Here is a 26586-nt window from a genome sequence, read left to right as displayed (position 1 = left end):
TGAGGGCGTACTAGTGCTTGGAGATATTTGGGAGTTGTCCCCGCTTTTATCCTAAAAATATAGCTCAGGGCTTTGAACTTAATACGGTTCTCCACCCTGAGCCAATGTAGGTCCCGTAGCTATCCAGAGATGATTGAGGTCTTTGCAATCCTGCAAAGCAACCTGTCTGCAGAATTCTGAATTAGCTGCAGTTCCTTTTAGCACCTCTAGAATGCCTATGAATTGGAACAAGTTTATTCGGAATCTGCCCTCTGCATCATCTGCTCTTTTCTACAGTTGCTCTATGGGTACTTGCAAGAGTGCACCTTTGGTTTAGAAGGTCTGCAATTTGTCCTCCATCACTGAGATTCTCACTTCATTTTCAGTCATACTGTTCTCGAAGTTTATTAGGTCCCGAGGCAGGAGGGATAACTTCATTCCCACCTTCAATTTTGTTTTTTGAGCAGTTCTGGTGTCACAAGTGGCCTGAAGGATCCTCACAGGGCTAAATAATAATGCTTCTGTCTCAGCAGCATTTTCTTTCACACTATGTGCAAGTGCAGCAGCGCAACTCCAGTGGTCTGTTTCAATCAATTTTGCCTTGATGGGTCATCTGATGGAGCTTGACTCTTTCCCATTATTCTGCTTGTTGTCCAGGGTGCGTCAGCGTAGCAGTGATGAACAACAGGAGCCAAAGATTGTGATGCTAGGGCGCATTTGAGGCACCGAAGCCAGAATTAGCACAGCCTCTCAAATGACAGATAATCACACCAGGTACAATTTCTTCTGCATGGGTAGAACAGCAAAGCCCACCTATCACCAGGATGTCAACAAACTAAGGATAGAAGTAAAGCCAAAACGTAGCAGTGTGAATCAGCATGTGCCACTATTCAATCGGTCACTTATTCCAAGAAGTTCTATGCAGAGGACCCACAGATGGAACCTTCCTGCCGCTACACAGGCTTGTTCTCTTGTATGTCTGGGGCTTTCCATGAGGCCCGGGTGTTTCAAAAGTTACAGTGGAAGTGGGCCTTCAGCAAATTAATGTTTAAACATGGGTACACTCCTTTCACCAAGTCCCACGGAATGAAGGTATCCCTGGTACATACATTTTCACTATAGCTAGCTCCTGCAGCAGGCCTCAGATCTCTCCACTCTTGGGACAACAAAGGCCTAAATCCTCATGTCCAGATCTGCACCAACACCGATCGGTGCCACTAGACGATCAGTAATCAAAGCCATGGCTCCAGGGGATGAGTCTGAGTGATATATGGATGTCAGACTCGTTCCTCCCTCTGGGCCTATGAGTTTAATTCACCCCGAGGCTGTGTGGCATCGCACAATGCCTGCAGTCTCAGCTGCCATCCATGTCGCAGCAGTGTGCCCTTCTAGGGCCAAGGGATGACACCCGGGAGGCTCCCAGGAAAGAACAATTTCTCTCCACACCTCTAGGGTCTTCCTGCTGACTCAGGAGACCAAGGCTCTTGAACCCAGGGGTGGCAGGAATGGAAGGTCGACCTTTAAATGTCGTCTTAAAACCATACAGCTACTGTGTTTTACAAATGCCCTGGTCTGATGGGTCCACTGCCTTGGGGGTTTTTCTGTTCGCGGAGAGTACATTTTTCAGGGTCGGCCAGCAAGAATTATATAGGATAATTGCAGACCCAGATGAAGCTCGATCAATCCGTTTGTCATCTTTGACTGTTTGGCCATGGCCATTCATGAAAACATTTTTTGTTTTTACATAATTAACCATCAGGCTTTAGACACAAACTGAGGACTTAGCATATAAGGGCAGGCTTCTACTCCACTTCACATTAAAAATGTTGTAGAAAAAAAGATACATGGAAGGAATTTGTTTGAATATCCTGGAACTAACACTTTTCTTATGTACCCCAGTTAACAGGTGACTAAGTTTACTTTACTATGGTAGCACCTTAAGGATGTTGCCTTAAACTGCAGTTAATCATCATCATTAATTATTTCTTTCTGGGATAAACAAAACAAATAACCAATACGCACAATATAAATTTAAGATATAAAATATATGATATAAAATACATATACTCAATAATTCATCTGCAATTATTAACCAATTTATTCATGCAGGGGTCGGCGCTTAACAATAAATTCAGTTATATCACAAATCCAGCTCAGGGCCCCAGCCATATCTATACTATTCCTACGAGGACCTTATATTCACATGAACCACAAAATATGATTAGTGCTGATATTTCCAGATAGTTCTATAGAATATTGGGTAGGAAAAGCCATGAGCAGGATCTCAGGGATTCCATAGGCCAAAGTAAAAGCCACAACTGCTTACTTCGGAGCAAACAAACATGTAAAAATGTAGTCATGTCAAAGACGATGAGTGGGCTAGTATCTGATTGAAGTACTCTAGAGGCAATACAGAGGTATCTGAAGCCAAAAAAAATCAAGCTTAAGGGCCGAAGTCACTTCATTCTACTCCTTTTATTCATCCTGCAAAAGAATACTGCATCTTCTAGATTCTCTATTACATCAATATAAGATTTACAAGTGCCTCGATCATAGGAACTATGCTTCTAATTATGGTCAAATATGTTAATTTATAATGTTCCCAGTCCAACTTTAATATAGATTGTTCTAGATTGGTGTAGAAGAATGCCATCCATATAAGGTTCAAGAAGAGGGGCTGGCTTGTAGGCCAGCAAGCTGTTCGTCAGACTATTAGGTTTTGTATATCTTTGGCACAGCTCTTGCACATAGTCCCAATAGGCAGATTTTACAATATCCCCGAGTTCCCCTATTAATAGTTAAATAATCGTGCCAGAGGTTTACCAATCCCAGGAACCAAGATTTCAAATGACAAATCAGAGGTATAGTATAGGACTTGTCAATATACATAACATCTGCAAGGCCATTTCTATATGATATCAGCTCTGGGGTTGACCACAGTCTAATACAGAAGGGGAGAGGCTTTTGACGACTAGGTCCCCTTGCGCCCTATGTCAAAAAATAATGGCAACATTGGGGTACTTTAGGACGAATTAAACAAGGATCTCAGGAAGTTATTCTCCTTGCTTGTCAAATCTTTGATTTTATCTATTCCCCAAATTTCTGTCATGCATTTGGACTCTTGGCTCGGTAAACCTAGATTTGCGGTGAGGCAGATCTAGGTGTCGAGCCTCTGTACTTTTTACTACTATCAAGAATGTGTGAAGTATTATTGCACAGCACTTCTGTATGTGTGATTTCCATATGTGATTTGTTAACTCTAATTGCAAGGTAGTCAAATTAATCAACCTTGTGTACCCGTTTATCACTCACTGTAAAATCACCTATAAAGGCCTTGTGGGAGTTAAGGGACATGTACTTGGATTTTGAGATACGAACCTCAAAGCTCCGAAGGTTGCAAGAATCAGTAAATTTGCTTAATACGTTCTGTAGGCCTGCCTGGGTTTGTGATATCAGGAGAGTGTCGGCTGCGAAAAGAAGCGCTAGCATTGGCATTCCTTCTAGTTTCGGGAATCATGGATGCATCAACTAAGTTAGTTTATAACATCATTTACGTATAAGAAGAAATGGGTAGAGGTTAAAACGTACCCTTGTCAGAACACTCAGTTATACGCATGTGATCTGTGATCTCTCCTTGATGCACCCAATGCACCTGGCCATAATTCTCTTTATGAAGTCTGATAAGAATATCCAACAGATGTGCTGGAATGCCATTAACCTGAAGGTGGCTCAGATGGCATTGTCTGGGATCAAGATAGAATGCAGCCCTTAGATCAACAAATTCCACAAACAAGTCCTTAGTTAACCTCAGGCATTTCTTCATAATTATAGTGAAACAGAATATTTGATCAACTGTGCCGACTTTAGTTCGAAAAACCTGCTGGAAGGGGAAATTATACCAGTGTCTCATCAACCCAACCTAATAGTTTATCTAATATATGATGGCAGAACACTTTCTGTAGATTGTCAATCAGGCTAATAGGTGGATAGTTCCCTGGGGTGCTCCTACTGCCATTTTGCAAAAATGGGAATAATTTCAGTTTAACACCATGAATCCGGGACCCTGTCACAAGACATGACCCTATCAGAAAAGAGGTTAATGAAAGGGCCTCATATAGTGGTTTCATAGCGATATAAGTCCCTGGGAACACTATCAGGGCTGTGTGCTTTGCCCGGGTGTAAACATTCAATGGCTTTGATGGAATCTTCCAAGTAGAAAAAAAAATAAGTTGTCAAGATCTTCAAACCAATTATCATATTGTGGTTGGGTGTCCACCGGCAATGCATTAGTATCCAGATTTTAGTTGGAATGTAGGTCAACAAAATACTTTTCCACATACTATTTTTCCCACAGATTATTATTAGTGAGGCTACTACGAGCTATGAATTGCAAAAAGGCAATTGCATCTCTTCCTTTTGATGTTTCGAACAGATTTAAACAGTTTGCATTAATCCAATCCTGCCTGCTAATGGACACTGTTTATTTGTATCTAGGCCAATCTCCTCCGATTCCCTCTGGGTTACAGGATTTAATAGCTGTGATTAATATACATTATGCCTTACGGCAGTTGTTTGTGAACCATGGGTGGTCTTAGTTATTAAAGATTTAGATGGTTTGAAAGCCTTTGTACACAGGTTTGGTAGCTGAGTAATAGCAATGTCACTGCTATGCTGGTCGACAAAAACGCCTGCAATAGCGTTAAAATGTGTCAGGATTAGCGGTCAGTCTATGTCATTTGACAGATATTTTGTTAAAACACAGGAAAATCTGTAAAGGCAGGGCAGGATACAGCTGGATCAGTATAGAGCCTTGCGATCAGTGACCATGGACTATGAAGGGTGATGTTAGGTGAGCAATACCTAAGAGGAACAGGGGAGTGATACTTCAGGTTACAAAGACAGGGGAGGGGCCGGATAAAGGAATTTGATTAACTCTGGCTCAGGAAGCGGCCACATTTATTAGAAAAGAGATTTATGTTGTCTGCAAGCTACTCTTGTATTCTGTAAACTAATATAAAAAAGTGTTGGGAACAATATAAGATCTTTTTTCCTAAGTGTTGGATATATCCTAGACAGCTTGGGAGCTAACAAAGAGTATATTACTCCTCATTATTCAATGCAACGCATAATGATTGCTATCAGCTCTTTGTATGACTGAAGTCTGCTATGTTAGACCATAGTTCTATATACAGAATGATCTAGCCTATGTTATTAAACCCCCCTCTTGAACAAGTGTATGATGTATGTGCACCCGATTTTGATCGCCAGGTGCATGCATGCAAGCTGCATGATAGAGTTATAGAAGCTAGCTGTGTGGCTGCTGATGTCGAAGATTTAATTAGGTCAGCATTTGGACTTTGTATGCCCCTAGCTTCATTTTCAAGATCTGTGACAGCATCCACATAGTCCAGTGGCTCAGAGATTATATTGAAATCTCTCGCTGAATGCGAGGTTTAGCTACAGTACTTGATAAATGATGATCAAATAAAGAAAGATTAGACCTATTTTTTTATGTAAAGACGTTTATAGAGGTTATATGTGTTCACCATAAATCCATTTCTGCCCTGGGCATTCAGACCTATAATGTTGGCATTTTCTATTGCTAGCTTTTTGTTAACAAGATTTCAAGGTAATGTAATCCCAATTGGAAGGCCCCCAGAAGCGCAGACATCTTTAGATGGACTTGCTTTGACATTATATATTGTGTTGCCAGGTCTGAATTATGGTTTTGTGGCTCATGTTTCCTGCAACATTATGAATTCATATTCCACAATAAAGTTACACTATGCTGGATCATCAATGTTATCATGCAAGCCTGCCACATTCCAACACAGCAGCTTTACAGCCACAAGACCCATAGTATGCTCCGACATTGGCTTCCCATAGCTTGAGTTTAGTTTGTGCTGATCATATTCCCTTACCAAGGGAGATTTCCGTACTACGGTGCTGCTTCAGTTAGGCTTACATTCTTCCGATCATATGACCTTGTGTGGGCTGGAATGAGCAGGATTATAAGATTTTTTTTGTCTTCAAGGTAATGTATGCTAGTCAAATCAGAGAGAGTCTCTGCTTCTTAGACTGCAAATTAAATAGTCAGTCAACTATAGGTAATCACCTTCCATCTAACAGTTACCTGCTGTCAGCCCCCTTACAAATTACACAATAGATTGTGAGACTTGGAGGGAAAAAACTTAGCCAACAAAACAAGGAATAGCAGAACTCTGCTTTTCACTGACTGAGCGCCTCAAATGGGTACTTCATTATTCCCAGGTTTTCAGTGTACGCTTTGCCCCCAAAACTCCATTAGATACCATCATTATACCTGAAAGAAAGAAAAAAAAAAAAAGGGAGTCGACACCTAAACCTGTGTTCTAAGACTAAAGTAAATCTGGCACACAAACAATATAGCCTTTTTATTTGGTCTACTTTCTGGGGGACATCTTTTCATTCAATTTCAAAGACCCAAAAGTAGTCCAGAACCTCAATCCGCATGTGCCGACAGGTACTGCACTCTAATTATTTATTAAGTTGGATATGTAGGAGGTACGAGAGGTGATTGAAAGGGGTTGCTGTCGTCTTTAACAAATTATTTAGGCTCTCTTAAGCAATAATTTTTTGATATTTGATATTTATGGGTATTTGTAGAGCGCAGACATTCGCTCCGGAAGGAGCATCTTGGCGCTAAGATAGCGTACTACGAGTACATGAAAGTGGAAAAGGATAAAAAGAAAAAATGAAGAAAATGGGCCTAAATGGCTGCCAATACTGAGGCGTCAGATTGTTGGTACACCCAAGTCTTTAGGAGTTTTCTGAAGATGCTCTCCTTATCCGTCAGTCTAAGATTGACCGGTAGTGTGTTCCATGCTCTGGCTGCTAGGACGGTAAAGGTCTTCCCACCCCTGGTTTTGTACTTAAATCTTGGAATGGTGATAAGATTTTTGCCAGAGGATCTCAGACATCTCGAGGGATGGTAGCGTGTAAAACGCTTTGCAAGGTAAAGGGGCCCTGAGTTTTTGATAACTCTGAAGACGGTAAGAAGGAGTTTAAAGAGGATCCTTTTGTGTAACGGTAGCCAGTGGAGGGTGTTTAGTGCCATTGAAGCTGATGACCTTCTAGGAAGTCCGAGCACTAATCGAGCAGCTGCGTGTTGTATGCTCTGCAGCTTTTTGAGGGTGGACTTTTTCACTCCCGCCATTAGACCATTACAGTAATCAAGTCTGGAGAGTATCAAAGCTACCGCGACTGATTTTCGGGCTGCCATGGGAAGGAGGTCGAAAAATTTCTTTAGGGACTTAATAAGTCCAAAACAGCGACCAGCCGTGATCCTGACATGTTCGTCAAAAGAAAGGGATGAGTCGAATTGCACACCCAAGTTCCGTGCTGAAGAGACGGCGCTGGGAGGGGCCTCAGATCCTATGGGCCACCAGTCCTTCGGGCAGAAGGATAGATCTTTACTCAGCGGTATGATTTCGGTTTTGGTGCTATTACATCTTAAATGATTTTTGTTTAGCCACTGAAAAACATCAGAAAGACAATTTTGGAAACGCAGCTTTGCGTTCGTACACTTTTTGTCAATCGTGACGACAAGTTGTGTGTCGTCAGCGTATGACGTGACAAGGATCCCATGAGATTCTATCACAGCGAGGAGGGGTGCCATATAGATGTTGAAAAAGAGAGGACTTAATATGGACCCCTGGGGGACTCCAGATGTTATGGGTTTCTCGCTGGATAGATAGGGGCCCAGGGACACAGTTTGGGACCTATTAGATAGGAAAGATGTAACCCAAGCTAGAACTGTGTCTGTCACGCCAATCTCTCGCAGTCTGTTGATAAGGATGACGTGCGAGATGGTGTCGAACGCTGCTGTTAGGTCAAGCAGGATGAGGACGGCATGCCTGCCCTCATCCTGCAGGAACTTGATGGAATCAGCTAGTTCTATAAGGGCTGTTTCGGTTGAATGGCCGGAACGAAAGCCCGACTGCTGCGGATGTAAGATGTTACCAATCTGAACGAAAGTTTTTAGCTCTTCATATACTAGTTGTTCCGTGATCTTACCAAGGAAGGGAAGTAAGGAAATGGGGCGCATATTGGTCAGGTCGGTGGGGGATTTATTCGGCTTCTTCATCAGAGGCTTCACTATGGCCTTCTTCCAGTCATTAGGCACTATCCCGGACTCAAGAGAATTAGCCCACCGCCCTGCGATTTAAGACTGTCTAATCATTGGGTTGATGGTTATATAGAATATGTGAACTGTATTGGACATGCGTGAGGTGTTCCGCTCAATGTGTTTGTGTTTATAATACTCGTGCGATATCCTGTTTATGATATTTGTACAACTGCTAACACTGGGAGCTGCTGACATATGACCTTGTATTAGCATTTTCTTTAGTTCCACCAGGACACGAGTGATTGTTTGTAAACCTGTATGACATGTAAAAGTAAGCAATGCAAGAGAAAGCTGTCTAGTTTGCAGGATCAACAGTCAGGGAAAGTTGAGTAGTGTGCTTAATTTCAAAACTTGAGCCCTGATAATACTACATCAGCCAAGAAACACAGACTTATAGAATGCCATGCTTCATAAAAAAAGTTGGGAGTTTTAAGTGCAAACTAGTAGGAAGCGTAACTATTTGTCCTTCAAACAAACTAAAATGAAGGTAAAGGGAGAAAAGAAAGCCTTTTTTATCCGTGTAGCAGTATTTCTGAAATTCTGCAAGACATTTCAAATACCAAAATTTGTCGAAGTTGAAGAGTCTGTTTGTCCAGTGCCCAAAGATAGCAAACATATATACACCCTCATTCTGAAATTTGCAGGACTCCTGTATCAGTAACAGAACATCCGGAACTCTCGAAACCACAGGATCAATATTACCACACTCCTCCACTGAGTAATAGAAAATTACAGCAGAAATGTGTTCCTGCAACTATTTTCACATGCAAGTCCCACATTCAGCGGGGGATGGGGAGCTTACTCTGCCAGGATTTATCTGACAAGTTGGTCCTCAAAGCCACTAGACTATACTGTAGCTAGATAACAACATGTAAAGTGACTAAGATGATGGGGGTCATAACGTGTGATACAATAAACCTCTCCAGACCAGGGGACAAATGGAACACAGGGGTTTGAAATGGTTCACCCAGCTTCTGGCTACGATTAAAAAAATCGGAAGCCTTTAAATATCCACAAAATCAGCACACCTTGAAGGCTTTCGACTGGTTCAAATGCAGATCATTCTCAAGCTCTACTTTGCACAGACAGAACTGCAGAAAGGAGAAATAAATGGCAGCTACATCCTCGAGTACATTAATGTTTTTCGACAACGTCTGGGAGTATAATATATTATGAAACTTCTGGGGTGACACTGGGAGGGAAGTATTCAGAGTACTGTTAGTAGAAATAGAGGTTGCAGCTGAAATGGCAGTCTTGTGAATATCTGGTAAAGAGGACCTACATAGACGTAAAGATAAAATTAACCTAAAATTCACAGTGGCCCACCAAGAAAGCGAGCAAAAAGTAAGCCGTGGACCTTTTGAATGTAATATCTACTGCTACAAAGTACTTTTGTATGGCAGCAGAAAAGACCGCTTTGAGAACTAGTGGACTCATACCGTTATCGGCTAAAAAGGAGGACAAAAATAACCTTCAGACAAATGTAAAAGTAATTTGGAGAAACAGTCTTGAGAGCTGAAGACTCAACAGCTTGGGAGCAGAACCAGAAAATGAAAAAAAAAGACTTCAAAATTTCAAGACACTAGCAAACAATACTCTACTCCCAATACTTAAACAATCTGCATGCTGCTAATGTGGAATATACTAATAGGATGGCTAATTCACTTATTTTTTTTATGTAACAGGAAACATCTATGCAGCTTTGTTACATTGCGCTATTCCTTAATTTGGGCAATTGGCAGTTAAGGAGCCAATAAAATCGCACACAACGTAATAAAGATCTATAGTAGTCCTAACCTTCAGATAAAATAAAAATCAATCACAGCGACTGAAAACTAGTGCCCTTTATAAGCAAAGTTTGTGTTGAATAGACATGTCAATTCCATAATACAGAACACTTGACTGATGGATGACCAGACAGAGGACACAGGTAAAAAAGAGTCCAAAAACCCTGAACTGTGCCTTAGAGACAGAGGCATGAGAGCTCCATGCAAATCCGAATTAAAGTTAGTTATTCTGGGGTTGGTTTTGAAAATTGATGCTGTAAGAAATTAGAAACGAAGGTCAGTTGGCCTAGGGTATCATCCTTATAACGTTTGCCAGCAATATCCAGAAAAAGACTGAGAGAAAGAGAAAGAGAGAGAGAAAGACACTATTCTTTTACACTTAAAGCAGAGCAGGCATTTTAAGAGTGTGGAAAGTCAGATATCTGCAGCGGAAAAGAAAGAAAATCTATTATTTAAAGAGCATGCACGTCCAGTAAAAAAGTTAATGAGACCTGCGCAATATTGTTAAATGAACAAATACATAACTGTCAACCACCAATCTGTGATAACGAACGCAGTTGGAAGAGAAATTCTATAGACAAATGCTAGTGATGCAGACAGCCCTGCAACAAAAACTCTGGATTGAGTCCAGTGAAAAGGCACACCCACACGTAGTATATACACATGCATATATAATGGACATTGCTACAGAGGCACTGAAGAGCTTTACTAAGAACTTTAAGATACTTGGTATTAGTGTGAAAAATAAGAGGTTAATTACAGGCATAAAAAGATCAAACTATGTATCCAAACACAAGAATTCCAACATGTTTTCCCAAGTACCCATCACAAAATGTGCATGCGTGCAGTCCCATTCTTCGATCCTTATCATAAGTCCACTGACTTTTAGCCTCATAGAATGTAGCCTAAATCTTGGCACTAAATAAGTTTTGTCTTTTTATTCATGACCTTCACAAATTCCTTTCTTAAATTCACCAAGACCAAGCTTGTATTTTCTTAAATTTACCCCACTTAACTAAAAGTAGAGACAAAGTACGTCTAAGGAATCACTACTAAACCCAAACACCATATGGGAGAGAAAAAAAGGAAGTGTAACATCAAGCAAGGGTGGTCCAGAGCAGATAAGCATTGCCAAACTTGTCAGAATAGCAGAAGTAATAACATTAAAAAAGAGTGTCGTTTAAAGCGGGTGATGGCAACGATACTGGAGCATCCAACTAAAGTGAAGAAATCATAAAAAATGCAAATAAACATGAGTGCATATTTCAAGAAGGGTTCAAGTGAGCTATACAAGGGGTAATGCTACAAGAACTGAGTTTTAACAGCAAAGATTCAAACAAATAGAAGGGGGCAAGACAAGGGGGCTATGATACAGGCAGAACAAAGAGATCCCTAAGATTACACGATATCCAAAATGAAAATAATGTACGCCCGCTCAGATAAAAGGCTCGTGAGGCCCAAAGATCAGACAACTTCCCAGGAAAGGATTGTATCATGCCATTAAGTGAAGAAACTATGGCATTAAGCAAAGTGTCTAAGGAAAGAAAGAGGATAAGTAAACAATTCAATGTCCATTAAGCAAATTATTTACAGGAGGGACAACCCAGACGCGAGTCCCTTGCTCACTTGGCCACTGGATTCAAGATAGCCTGGCTGATGAGGATTATGAATACGAAACCGGTCCCAGGATGCTTGTTTCCGGTCCAGGGAAGACATGGTTTGGCAGTTCGGGCTGGACTGTTCTCATGAGGCACAGGGTCAGACTGATTTGCATATGGCCATGTCTGAACTGGGGTGGCTGAGTGAGCTAAAGAAAGGTGATGGATTAAATACAGATCAGTTGATTGGGGGTGAATGTTTGATTTGCTCAAACGCTCCGTCCATCATCCCCTTTTGTATCGAACTTGTCAGAATAGCAGAAGTAATAACATTAAAAAAGAGTGTCGTTTAGAGCGGGTGATGGCAATGATACTGGAGCATCCAACTAAAGTGAAGAAATCATAAAAAATGCAAATAAACATGAGTGCATATTTCAAGAAGGGTTCAAGTGAGCTATACAAGGGGTAATGCTACAAGAACTGAGTTTTAACAGCAAAGATTCAAACAAATAGAAGGGGGCTATGATACAGGTAGAACAAAGAGATACCTAAGATTACACAATATCCAAAAGGAAAATAATGTACGCCTGCTCAGATAAAAGGCTCATGAGGCCCAAAGATCAGACAACTTCCCAGGAAAGGCGTGTATCATGCCATTAAGTGAAGAAAGGATGGCATTAGGGAAAGTGTCTAAGGAAAGAAAGAGGATAAGTAAACAATTCAATGTCCATTAAGCAAATTATTTACAGGAGGGACAACCCCCATGGTGGGCAAAGGCCGAGCCATGGTCTGTAAGAACTTTGTGTGGGAAACCATGCCCGGCTCCATCAGTTTAAAGTGTCAAGCAGGAACTCAGGAGAATACAATCAAGCTCCATTAGACGTGTGTGGGTTATAACATAGCAGGGTGCACATGCAGGAGGAGGCATGCCAACATCCTCTAATAGGAATAGGTGTTGACAGCAAGTTGAAGGTCAAGGGAACGAGGCGTCCCAAGATCATAACCAGTTGCACTCTAAAACGGAAGGATGGTAATAATACACCCATTAAAATTAAGTGAAGGCATGCCAGGACCCACCAGAAAGGGTTTGGGGCAAAACTGGGTAAGCAAAATAGGGTTTTGTGACCCCTGGGTTTAAGTTTACAAAAAGAGGCAATTAAGAAAGCTGTGTTGCGTCATAAGGGAGAGACATAAAAACCTAGCTCCCTTAGAGGTGCACCGAGCAATGGCTTGCTGCTGCAGCGTGACTGTGTGGGCACATCACAGACCCTCCGGAACAATAAGAATAGAAGGTCGATCAACAGGTGCATGGAAGATTGGTGAGTTCCATCAGAGAGAATCCCAGAATCATGACTGGCTCCATCAGAAATTATAAAACAATAACATTTTGGCAGAATCGGAAGGGATCCAGGGCATGTTAAACTCCGTTATAAGTTGTTGGGCAAACAAGAGTCAGTCAAAGCACAGTGCCAGTGTCCAACTACATAAGCAGTGCCAGTATTAGGCTTCGGATAGGGCTAGTATTATGCTCAGTTACTAGAGATTCCGGAAGAAATGATAGGCACTATCCCATGGGGGTGGGGTAATGCCAAGCTCCACCAATAAGGGCAAGGAGGTGTGAACCAGATTACGTTACTAAGGGCCCAGAGTAATGTCATGCTCTGTCACTAAGGGCATTAATGGATGCCAGGCTGTCAAAAAGGGCAAGTGGGAAGGCCAGGCTCTCCAAGTAAGGGCGCTGTGGAAGGCCACACCACGTCGCTAAGGACACAGGGGAATGCCAGGCTTCGTTGCTAAGGGCATGTCAGGATCTGGATCTGTGACAAGGTGGAGTATGGCATGAGCTCCTTCAGCTAGAGGTTGGGGCATTTCAAAGGGTGTAAAGGCTTGCTATGGATTTATCTTGAAAGAGGTTAAAAAGTAAATGGAGGAGTAATGAAATGAGGAGAGGAAATGCCTCGGTTTGTGGTGGGGACAGAGGACTTAGCATGGTGCAAGAGATGAGGGTGCCAACCTTCCTGCTAAAGTGAAGTACAGTCCCTCCATAACCGAGTAGGTTTGGTGGGATAACAATAATGACGTTTAGAATTCTAACAGGTGCCGGTTAGACACGAAAGACATAAGTTAACAAAGATAACAAACCCCTATACGACCCGCAAAGCTAATGCTGAACAGTTTGGTTTTAGTGCCTGGCTCCGCAAGGCTGCCCTCATCCTTTTTGGCCAGATAGCAGTCCCTGGTTTTGCAGGGTCCCTAGTGGACACCGCGGCCTAGCACGACCGGCTGCTGCAGCCCCCGTCTGTTAAACTAGTGCGACAAGGGCAGAGCACAGCTGTCCCTAACCCTCCTGCCACCGGTGTGCAGGTACATGGCAGAAACATAGGGTATCCAACACCTGGAGCACAACCACAACCCCCGACTCTGGTCAGGCAGCCCCCGCCCTGCCTGCCCGGCTCCTCTCCCTCCCCCATCCCCGCTCACCTCCTGCCCTAGCTGCCGGCCGCTGCTGCAGGAGTCCTGGGCGAACCTAGTCCATGTACGGAAGCCGGGCGGGGTATCTTGTGTCTGGGAGACAGGTCCTGGTACCAGGGGGGTTTGAATGAGAAGATACAGACAGGGCAAACACTAAAGAGAATGAACAGCCAGCTCCCGTCGGAACCGGAAGTGACGTCTGCTCGGGGATGGGAGGGAGAAGGGGGCTCAGCCTCTGGCAGACATTTCTTTATAGTTCTCGTATTGGGTTGTAACTGAATTTGTTCGCTGTGCATCCCTAGTCAAATATTAACACATTACTTATTTTTCTTTTAAAATGCCAGGATTTTTCATTTTACTCATTCATTAAAATGCGATTTGTACAATGCGAGTAAGTATTGCATAATGATACACTCTCCTGTTGTAGGGAGACTTTTTGCCTATTTTCTGGTGAACTCGTTCTTTTTACTTTTTGTTGTACACAAAGTACATTTTCTTTTCTAATTTGTTTTCGTGCTAGAGTGGCGTTTTTAGTAAATTTATTTCGGTCTCGAGTCAGAAAGCCATTTGCTTCTGTACGTTCGGCTTTGATGTGTAAATGTCTTGTTTTACGAGTGCAACCGATTTACAAAAGGTGAATTTACACTCAAATCCGTTTAGTCACGCATCTTATTACTCATCTCTGGCTTAATTTTAGGAATGGATAAATCGCGAACAAGGTGACGTATGTCCTGGGGTGGATGCCGTTGAAAGTTTTGGTACAGTCAAACTTGAGCTGTCAGAAATCACACACACCCCTCCCTACACGGCAGGTATCCTCCCTCTTTTTCGTGATCCCCCCCACCCCTGGAAAAAGTCAGATTTACTCATTTTAAAGGAAAGGCAGATTAAACCCATTTGGAGGTTGGGAATGATATCTTGTGGATGTGCAGTTGTACAAACTACAACTTGATGTACATTGTAAAATTATGCATGCAGAAAGCACTTCGCAGGGTTATAGAGTATACATTCACGAACGTTTTACAAAACTCCTTGAAACCTATAACTGCAGTTGTCCATGAGAGTTTTTAGAGACATGACATTTCTTGAAATGTGCAATTCTGGTCCCTTATAAAATTGTAAACTAAGAGGCTTATATGTACACATTTCTCTGTGAACCCGGCCAATGTTTTGCTGTGTTAATTCATTGCCACTGATCCCCACAGTCCAAGAACTAGTACCCAGATTTACAACCCAGCCTATCGGGGGCTTTGCTTGAGGGCTATCTGACACATGTACCCACATGGGCTGTAGTATCCAGTGTTTGATAGCAAAGTCCTCATACAACTGAAGTATAATTGAAATATTTATATTAACAGATTTGCTATACTGGAACACAAAATAAATGAACGTGGAGTCGCCAATCCTTGCTCCAGGAAGATATTACTGCCTTCTCCTCTCACCTATGTGGGCTTTTTTCTTTCTGGCTTTGCATCTTCACTCTTTCATTTCATCCTTTATGATGGAAAGGGGAAGTGACAAATTAACGTACTAAACTTCATTATCCACACATTTCCCCATTGTGTCGTGTTTATATAATTTCAACCCTTAAACAGAAAGAAAATGTTTGACAAATGAAATCCGAAGGCCAAATGCAATTATTTTGATCTACCTCACCCTGTATATTGCCAGTTTAAACTTATGTTGATTCGGCTCCTAAGGTGCTTCTGCATTCCACAGTTGATGTATGTGATGGAAACAGTGTAGAAAAGATCGGGTAAGTATTTTTATCTTAGTTATCGAGAGTGGTGTGGAGATTCTATTCCAAGATCAGAGGCTAAGTTATGACAAACCTTCTTTAATGTATTTCTCTATCAGAAAAGTGAAACACAAAATATAACAACATCATAAAGAAATAACATAGTAGCATCTAATGTCCAAAAAAAGACGAACAAGTTACTTACCTTCAGTAAAGGCTTTTCTGGCAGCAACTCTATCTAATACCAGATTTCTCACCTTTCGAATTTCCTCAAGTTAGACTGGATCAGGAAACTTTCATAACAATTTCCTCTTGGGTCACAGGTGGCGCAGTGCAGCTCCGCATCTGGTCTGTCCCACCCCGGACATGATGTCAAGCGCCTTGAGACCCTCTGGGTGAGTAGCGCGCTATACAAATTTCTTGATTGATTGATTGATTGAGGGCAACTATACCTGTTACCTCCAGGCATTGACGTCAGTTACTTTCTGATCTATGTCCACAGTGATGGACGTAGAACCCTTGAAATCGGAGTATGGAAGTGGGAATACTTTCAGTTTGGGATCATATCGATAGACTATATGAGGCCATTCCACAGAATGGGGAGGAGGGTGGCTCATGAGAAAGTTACAGTTAGATAGAGTCCCTACCACAAAAAAACATTAGCAAAGGTAAGTAACTTAGTACTGAAACAAGCTGTTGGTAACAGTTGAAAGGAGCGCACAGCACATTCAAGGTATACGTAAATTTGCAAATTGTAAGTAAGGTGCTCTGGAACAAGAGGGGCTGGTTACCACAACCCCAGAAGTAAACCACAGCGTGGTTCAATGAACAAATTGTTTTTCCACCTAGCACTCAAATTAATAAAACACAGTCTTTGTAAAGTCTTCTCTGATCGATTTTTAATGTCCAAATCCAATTCAAATGTATCTCATCCAAGATCCACCAAATAATAAGACGCAGCCAACACGTGTTTCGTCAAGTCAGTGTAGACAAATGACTTCTTCAGGGCTGCAACCCAAAATATTTACAATAAGTAATAGATTTCACAAATTATACAACATAAATTATTAACACTCCTATTAGGTTTACTAGGAGAGTTTCTCAAAGGGAAACACCCTCAAGCCTTCACAAGTTTCAGAGAAAAGGTTTAAGATTATAAGAGTAATAGTTAGGAAAGAGAACAGGCTCCACCAAGATCGTGCTTATATCACCAAAGAGAGAAAAAGTGTAAAGCTGACAAGTATTCAAATAATCCAATCTTCATTAGAATTAGTCTAGAACAGTAGTTCTGGACAATTGCAAGTATAATGGTTGTGATTCCTTGGTATCAACTCCTTGGTGTCTTAGGGGGAACAGAGGTACAGGCCGCCCCCCACTCCCAATGTACCAAAACAAAAATGGTCTGTCCTTCTAGACACTCCCCGTGAGGCTCTACTTGAGAGGAACAGAAAAGTTAAGCAGGAATGTATACCTGTAGTCACCACATTTGATCCCATGTCGACTAAGTTGAGGCAGATCGTGAGGAAGCATTGGAGCATTCTGGACACCAGTGTAGGAAGGATGCCCCCTCCACGTTTTGCCTTCAAAAGAGCAACTAATTTGAAGGACAAGTTAGTCCACACGAGGACCCTGCATGTCCCTCGTGTGGACTCACTGCCGACTGGGCATCATCCTTGTACTAACTGTTCTGTATGCAGTCTGACAAAAACGACGAAGACTGTTGTTTTAAGGGATGGCAGAACCTGGCGTCTTACAAGGTTTAGCAACTGCAACACGGTTAATGTAATTTATAGATTAACCTGCAAGTGTGGATTACATTACATTGGGCTGACGTCAAGAAAGGTGAAGGTACGCATTCAAGAACATTTAAGCACCCCGAAAGCAAAAAAACTAACCACACGCTTGGTACAACATTTCAGTGAGGCAGGACATGACCCCAAAGATCTACAGTGGGTGGTCCTGGAAAGAGTGATCTGTGAGAGCCACAATGTCGAGAGTATTTTGGCCCGCAAGGAGGCCCGATGGATCTATCAGGAACAAATTGATCAAGGGGGATTGAATGACTCTATTGAATGGAACAAGATCAGCCAGCGCTGACCCTTCTTAAGTATACCAGTACCCCAAAATAAATAACAAGGAATACATCAAGAAGTGTTGCCCGTCCCGGCACCCGCTCTGTGGAATTGGTTAATTGTCCAACTGTGCCCAAACCTGTGGTTATTCGCACTGAGATCGATAAGCCATTTACTAATGAGCCAGAAAAGTTTTTGAATTTTGAGCAGGGTCCTTTACATAAACGAAATTCACCACTGGACACTTAGGTACCCGATAAAATAAAATTTAATTAAAAAACTTTTTGTGATTGCTAAATTTATTGGCACATTTTATATTCCTCTGTGGATACTGAAGATGGAGTTTTTCAGTCCCATAATCATTTCGCATTGTTTTGTATGCAGTTGAAAAATAGGAATTTATTTGGCCCGGTGTGGAATGCGACATACACCTTGTGGTCCATATTGAACTATGTGTAATTTCAAAACCTAAGCGATTGTGGTTCTGGAATACATTTATATGATGGAATAAGGTCCCCTCTAAGATGGCCGCCGCGGATTTTACCCGCGTTCATCCTTGCGTGCATACCACGTGATCACGGGCAACACGTGACACGGGACAGCAAGGGCGGAACATTGTCCATATTTAACGGGAGGTTCGCACACACGGAAGACTGTTGCTGAGTTACGGAGCGCGTTGTGACTGGCTGGGGTAAGATGGACCAACTAAGGGAGATAGAGCCTCGATTTACTTGTTGGTGCTGAGATTGACACCGGCCATGCATAGATAAGTTCCCCCTGGGGCGGGTTGCGATTTTACCGATCTCCTGCAGTATGTATCGGGGTGATGACATCAGTGTGCCAACGTGTTATGATTGCACGTAGATGCAACCTTCCATTGCTCGAGTCTGGGGACCGGTTGTAATGATACGTAAACAGAGAGGGCAACTTGTAACAATTACCGGCAGGCTTTGGGAACAGCTTACATGTTGGGAGAAATACTGCAATACACAGCACTGCGGCAAATAGAAATGTATTGCGATGTGGGCCATAGTTGGGATTTCCTGACCTGCATGTACATGTTTTTACAGAAACCTCGACCTGTGGCGGGTTTCAATGAAGGATACGTGATATTGATGACACGGATATCCTCCTGAGAAGGGTAGCAGGTATGCAGTAGATATGCAACCCTCAGGTGATTATGCTAAAACGATCCAAGTGCCACATTTTGTTACTCTCCTAATGTGTATGATATACCTGGCTATTCCGTGCAAGGCCAATAGGCTCACATTGTTCTCAAATTTTATTTTGTTTGTCAATTTTTACCATCACAGGTTTAAACAAGATATAAGTGGAATTTAAAAGCAACAAAACCCCCTTTTTGCCCTGATGAAGTTGCTCAAAGGACAGCAACGAAACATGTTGGCGATTTAGACTCACATGAAACTTGGTTCAGTGTGAGCAGTTTTTAAGTTGGAGCACTCACAGCCCAGAATAAAAGCAGGAGTGGCCAGTGAGTTCTGCAATTTTAATGTGTGAGATCCACTTTTTCTTTTTCTCACAGGGGTGTATGGTGAATATGTACACTTAAACAGCGAGTAGTATTTGCTATTCGCTGGGACACGGAACTGAGCACTGTTTGTCTGTTGAGGAGGAATAGGAGCATTACATGTTGTTTGTCCTTTCCTTCTAGTTGTCTGTCTTTTTCTTTCCACTTTCTTGAGAGTGAGCAACCGATGATGAGAAGCGGGTACAATGGCATTTGCTAGCCAGATAACCCCATTGGTGGTTCTACCATGAGGTGCTCACTCTCTTTCTCCACAATTTTTGTGGGATGGGTGATGGTATTGTGGCAGTTTTTATTTTATATGTGTGTACTGTGACAAAGAGTGACACTTGTGCAGGAACTAAAGATCTTTGATACTACAAGGAAAGTGGGAGTGACAAGGTCATGCACATACCCATATAGATCCTGCAGCCTAACTGAAAAATAGGTGTGATTCCTTGGTGACACCACCTCACCCCGAATTTTATAAAGTAAAGTAAAGCTATCACGTTCTACATGCACAGTAACTAAATGAGGACTCACCAATATTTATATCAAATTGGTGTCCACTATATTCCTCTTGTCCGGTAAATACGAATCTAAATAGAAAACGGCATCCCTAAATTATTTAACAGGATATTAGAGAGTACTCATGTTTATACTACCCGTTATTAAACAGTAACCCTCACCTCCAAAGAACGGTCCAAAAGTCAAATCCGGACTTTATATCTCGAAAATTCTTTCCAATCTTGTTTACGATGTGACACGAGTAAACATCCTACAAATTCAAATTAAGTCATCGTAAATATTAATATCCGATAATTTAGTCTATATCAAATTCGCTGGGGAGTCAGTCATTTGTTCGAGCTAATGCACAACTATATTCGTATACTGCTTTGAACGGTAAGCCTGAGACTGTTATAAAACTTAAAACTTTAGTTTGAGTAATGACATAATGTTTGTGCATTACTTTTTATTACCCTATACTTTTTGTTACAGAACACGTACTCGTGAAGTAGCCAAGGTGAAGAACCTACGCGGATTTGGCGATAATTGTCCGATTACCGCTAAAGTAATCTCATTAAGGTGAGGAATCATTGTTACATCATATGACAGTGAACTATAGTAAAATAACAGTATCACGAAGGTCTCAGCAGATTGAAACCGCATTTTAGTTGATCGACTAGATATTTTGGAATAACGAATATAGTTGTGTATTATCTCGAACAAATGACTGACTCCCCAGCGATTTTGATATAGACTAAATTATCGGATATTAATATTTACGATTACTTAATTTGAATTTGTATGATGTTTACTCGTGTCACATCGTAAACAAGATTGGAAAGAATTTTCGAGATACAAAGTCTTGATTTGACCTTTGGACCGTTCTTTGGAGGTGAGGGTTACTGTTTAATAATGGGTAGTATAAACTTGAGTACTCTCTAATATCCTGTTAAATAATTTAGGGATGCCGTTTTCTATTTAGATTCGTATTTACCAGACAAGTGGAATATAGTGGACACCAATTTGATATAAATATTGGTGAGTCCTCATTTAGTTACTGTGCATGTAGAACGTGATAGCTTTACTTTACTTTATAAAATTCGGGGTGAGGTGGTGTCACCAAGGAATCACAACCATTATAATTGCAATTGTCCAGAACTACTGTTCTAGACTAATTCTAATGAAGATTGGATTATTTGAATACTTGTCAGCTTTACATTTTTTCTCTCTTTGGTGATATAAGCACGATCTTGGTGGAGCCTGTTCTCTTTCTTAACTATTACACTTATAATCTTAAACCTTTTCTCTGAAACTTGTGAAGGGTTGAGGGTGTTTCCCTTTGAGAAACTCTCCTAGTAAACCTAATAGGAGTGTTAATAATTTAGGTTGTATAATTTGTGAAATCTATTACTTATTGTAAATATTTTGGGTTGCAGCCCTGAAGAAGTCATTTGTCTACACTGACTTGATGAAACACAAGTTGGCTGCGTCTTATTATTTGGTGGATCTTGGATGAGATACATTTGAATTGGATTTGGACATTAAAAATCGATCGGAGAAGACTTTACAAAGACTGTGTTTTATTAATTTGAGTGCTCGGAGGAAAAACAAAAAGGTAAGTAACTTGTTCTTCCGATACAGATTTCTAACCATAGATTCCTCAACTTTTGAACAGATACCAAAGCATTACACCTCCCTAGTAGTGGATCTGTAGAATGGCTCAGACCAGAAAGTCCTGCAGGAGAGATGGGGTTAAATCTCCATCCAGCCAGACCTAGCTATCAGGAAGTAGTTCTTCGTGAGCGTGTGAAGGGATGCCCACTGTTATACCTGCTGCTCATCCAGTGTGACTGTGGTGGTGGAATGTTGGTGTGTGAGGATGCTGTGGAATGTTGGTGAGTGAGAGAGCCAGTTGAAGATGGGCTGAGCAGCAGGAAGGCTGCTCCTGGTGGGCCTCTAGATGATAACATCCATCCTAATAAATCAACCTACTTAATATACTTGTACTAGGAGGCGTCCTCATTTATAACATATTTTGGCGACGATTTGGTGAAGAAAAATCTACTTGAGGAAGCTAAAACAGATAAGCTCAACCTGAGAACCCAAAGAGAAACTGAGAAATAAGGAAGAACATCAAGAGAATTTCTGAAAATGTAAGGCGAATTTATAAGGATTTGAAGCTTGCAGAGATACCTTTGCCCTGGAGATCGCCCCACCAGTGTTCTATTGCATCAAACAGCTCTCTCTCCAGGGCATCGGTTCAGGCGCCCATCTATTTGACTCGGCCTGCGAGTTGGAATTGCTGCAAAGCTTGCAACCTTCAACATAAATAACTAATTGTGGCTTATCAAGCAAATGGAAAGGGTGCAATGACTTTTGCGGATGTCAACCATGGATGTCATCGTGAAAGCAGGTTACCAGCGGTGGCTAATGGCTTGGTTCTGTGACCGGCTGCGGGTATGATGAACTGTTTGTTCTTTATTTCGGCCCACATGTCAACTATTGTGAGAAGTGCTGTGCCGGGGAGTTTGCCGTGAGGTTGTACCGGCAGTATTTATCGTTACACAGCTTTTGAATGGGCCGCGAGACGCAGCGCGTGTACCTTTACCTCTACAAAGGGTAGTGTCATCTTCCAACAGCTCGTGCGTCCCTTACTTTCCATGCGGGTCGCTTGAAGTTGCTTCTTCCTCGCTTCTCGGAATGCGCGCTGCCGGAAGTCCAGTGCAACAGCTGCGTGCCTGGAGCCACCCGGCACTGTTCACGTTGGCGTGAAAGCGCCTTCCCAGCCGACTGTTATTCTTTAGTTTGTCTTTACGGATTAATCGTTTTGCTCCGCATCGAGGAGTAATAATAAGGAAAGGAGTATATGAATCATAGAAAAATATTTCAACAACATGTCAATTTCATGAACGTAGTTGTATTGAAGACAAGCCCTCAGCAACGTGTGATACTGTGAACTATTGAGTATCCGTAATACCCCTGTTGGATATTGGTGCAGCGGATAACGTCAGTGGGTAACCGCAAAGACAAAATTCTCTGAGGTCGCGCTTCAAGCATATTTTGCCTTATTTTGTAACCTTGCACATAATTATGAGACTACCATCTTCCTTTTAGGTCCTGTGTTTGATACTTTCTACAGGCCGCATATTTACAACGTTGGGTACTTTAAAAAAGTGAGAGACACTAGATGTGTTGTTTTTAATCTGCCCTGGTTGAAAGGAAAAACATCTTTCTTCGCAACTTTGTGCTCTGTGGCTTTTCATTCCCGGTTTGTGTGGAGGAGTGCTGAGATGGTGACTATCTCTTTCCTGTGCCATGGTGGTGGCAGTGTTTGTAACTGGTTTCTGGGCTTCTTATTCAGAGGACCTATGAGTATCCGGCCCAGCAACACAAGAGTACATGTAATATGTCCTGATGTATGTTATGTTTATGTTATCCATTTTGTAAAGCGCACAGCTGCCCCAGCTAAGGGGCGTCCCGGCGCTACCACATGAGGATACGATAACAATGTGAGCCAGCCTAAAGAATTATTAAAACAGACTAGGGTGATGGGAACAAAAAGGTCTTAATAGCCTTTCTGAAGGACGTCAAACAGTCGATAGCGCAGAGTGAACCGGAAGAGAATTCCATAACTTAGGCGCAAGGTATCGGAAGGCCCGATCACCTGTTCTGGAAAGCCTATGTGATGCTGAACTGTGTTTTTTTTCAGGTAGTAGAGAGATTCACTCAGGACTTTGCGGAGAAGTATTCTGAGAAGTTATATTTGTGTTGTATGATTGTAAAGGCATTAAGTTCACATTGTTTTTCATTGAAATCTTGTGTGTGTTTATGGGATGACTACGTGTAGTTTAAGTCACCCGGTTTTGACTGAAATGTGCTGTGTGGGATGTCTGCGCATTGTTTAAGTCACCTAAGTTTTGATTGAAATGTGCTGGGTGGGATGGTTGTTTGAAGTTTAAGTCACCTATCTGTGACTGTTGTGCTCATTGTTGGGATGACTGTGCTTCAAGTCACCCTGTTTTTGATTGACACATGCTTTGTGGGATGGCTGTTCGTAGATTATTCCACCCGTTCTTGGTAAAGGTGTTTATTGTTGGGATGACTGCGCGTAGCTTAAATCACCTGGTTTTGAGTGTAATGTGCTCAAGTGAATTATATAATTGAGGTTAGGGTAAAGGGCAGGGTAGATCCCAAATGACTAGGTTTGGAGTGTGGAGTTTTTCTCACCCTGCCTATGGGGTAAGGGTGAGGGGCAGAGTGAAGGTCATATTACATGTGATTGCAGTTTCCACCATTACTATGGGTTTGGCTGAAGGGCAGTGTAGATGCCGCATGGTTGGTGTGGAGTGGTGTTCCACACTTACTAAGGTGTTTCACCTTTTCTTTTCTTTTTGCAATTGTTTGGATGGTGCTCTACCGTGCCTTGTGGTCGGTGCCCTACGTGCTGCTTTTTATGTTAACCTGGCCAGCTGGCATGTTTTGTGGTATCAGGGTTTGGATTGTGATTTTGTGGTGTGGTAGAGTGTGTGTTTAGTTTGGTTAGAAAGGGAGATGGTGTGTGTGAGTGTATTCTTATTACTAGTTACTGTAGTTTTGTTTGCAAGTATTATATTATGACATGTTGTGCAAATTTGCATTCAAGGTTTTCTTTCTGTCTTTGTATGCACATTTGCAATGAAAATGCCTCCTTTCAACGCATGCCCTTTCGCCGCAGGCTATTACAACGTGGTTGTTACAACAACTACGTTGTAACAACGCATACCATTACCCGCAAGTCATAACAACAACTTGCTCTGGGGGGGGTTGCTGGATGTTGGAATAGTGTAATATACTATTCCACCTCCAGTCTGTGCAACAGTAGGGAATGTGTTGGATTTTAAATCAAACACCTTCTGACCCCTCCGCAAGTTATTGTTATGACTTGCGGGGTAATGGTACGCGTTGTTACAACGCGGTCGTTGTTACGGCCATATTGTGATAGCCTGCGGGGAAAAGGATTTGTGGTAAATAATATTTACTATTTGAAATTAGTGTGTTACGACATGTTGTGCGTGACATTTTTTCCCACCTATTATTTTCATGTATTCACATTAGTTCTCATTGCTACATTGTATACATGCATGCAAGAGTTCTAATGTTATTATTTCAAGAGTTCTAATGTTATTCTGTGTAAAGAAAGGAGATGTGTTATACCTGCTGCTCAGCCAGTGTGACTGTGGTGGTGTAATGTTGGTGTGTGAGGATGCTGTGAATGTTGGTGAGTGAGAGATTCAGTTGGAGGATGGGCTGAGCAGCAGGAAGGCTGCTCCTGGTGGGGCTCTAGATGATAACATCCATCCTAATAAACCAACCTACTTAATATACTTGGACTACGAGGCGTCCTCACTTACCACACCCACACCATGGCTTTGCAAATGTCCAGAACCGGCACACTGTCCACGAGTGTAGTGGTAGCAGCCTTTGCTTTGGTGTAGTAAGTGAGCAGGACTTCCAGGGGCCGTTTCTTGGCCAGGCCATAGCAGATCTTGATGCACAATACAGTCCACCACAAGATAGTCTATAAAAACAGGCACTTACGGCTCCGCGCAGCGGACAGGACCAGTGGACGCGCCGGACCTGCGCCGGAGTCGTGCCAGAGTCCTGCCCGTCTGCACACGTCCGCGCCCAGGCGGGCCCAGGGCCTGACACCATGCCTCACACAGTGACGCCTGTCACCTCCAGGTTACAATACGGAAGAGACGCCCTTATCGCCTTGCGTCCGCCCCACCCTACTAATTGTAGCTTTGCACAGATGGGGATTATCCCATTTTTACCGTGCAGAGCGTGTTCCTCCGGCCACAATTCAGTGGCTGTGAAATCCGTTCTCTCCATGGCTTTACTAAACTGCCGGTCCTTGCCGAGCCATGCCATTGAAATCAATTCACTTATCCTAGACCACGAGCTCGATGTGTTATTTCTCACGGAGACCTGGCTCTCCCCCAGCTCTGGCCCTGACATGGTCAGAGCACTCCCCCCAGGCTTTCATATAATCCACCTTGATAGACCTAAAGGGAGGGGAGGAGGAACTGCAGTTCTCTATAGAGACACGCTCGCCTGTAAGATCCAGAATGGAGGGGTGGCTGATTGTGAGAGCTTACAGTTCTCCCTTCGGTTGTCACCTACAGTGTCTCTGGTGGGCTTGTTGATCTATCGCCCTCCCGGACCTTTGGGTAGTTTCCCTAACTCTCTCTTGGAAATTACTGCACTTCTTGCCTCTTCTACTGCCAACTTTGTTGTTCTCGGCGATTTTAATATCCATCTTGAGGACCCAGCCAATGCCACAGGAGTCGATCTGCTCGACGATCTCAGATCTTTTGGACTCAATTTGGCCAATTCGGGCGCGACCCACGAGAAGGGCCACCTGCTTGATCCCTTATTTTCTAACCTGGACCATCTTACTCCATCTCCGGCTCTTGCCCTACCTTGGACAGACCATTATTTGGTGTCCGCGTTATGGCAATTCAACAGCCGAGCTGCGGAGGTCCCACGGGTTCACACCCTGGAGAGAGCCTGGTCGAGGCTCCCAGTTGACACCTGGGCGGCACACTTGGAGGCCACGCAGCCCTCTCAGGGAGCCAACCCGATAGTCGCTGACGCGAACTTCCACACCTGGCTCGTGGATTCTCTAGACACTCTCCTACCCAAAAAGAAACAACTTACGAGGGGGAAGAGAGTGGGCTCGGCACCTTGGTATTCATCAGA

At 42.6% G+C, this 26586-nt stretch overlaps 1 protein-coding gene across 4 annotated transcripts in view; it reads right to left on the bottom strand.

The window, feature by feature from the left end:
* Window positions 1–14229, bottom strand: part of STAU1 (staufen double-stranded RNA binding protein 1) — a 576538-nt gene extending 562309 nt beyond the window's left edge. Inside the window, exon 1 of one of the 4 annotated variants that reach the window (XM_086932622.1) lies at window positions 14013–14229. The gene's annotated coding sequence lies outside the window, so the exon portion shown is untranslated. The remainder of the gene's footprint in view (window positions 1–14012) is intronic. The other 3 variants (XM_086932620.1, XM_086932621.1, XM_086932623.1) reach the window with 3 other exon arrangements.
* Window positions 14230–26586: the final 12357 nt, after the last annotated feature.

The sequence above is a fragment of the Lissotriton vulgaris genome, chromosome 7 (assembly GCF_964263255.1).
Source record: "Lissotriton vulgaris chromosome 7, aLisVul1.2, whole genome shotgun sequence".
NCBI classification, from domain to species: Eukaryota; Metazoa; Chordata; class Amphibia; order Caudata; family Salamandridae; genus Lissotriton; species Lissotriton vulgaris.
Note: the sequence above shows the minus strand (reverse complement) of the source record. Positions and strands in the feature narration are given on the sequence as shown.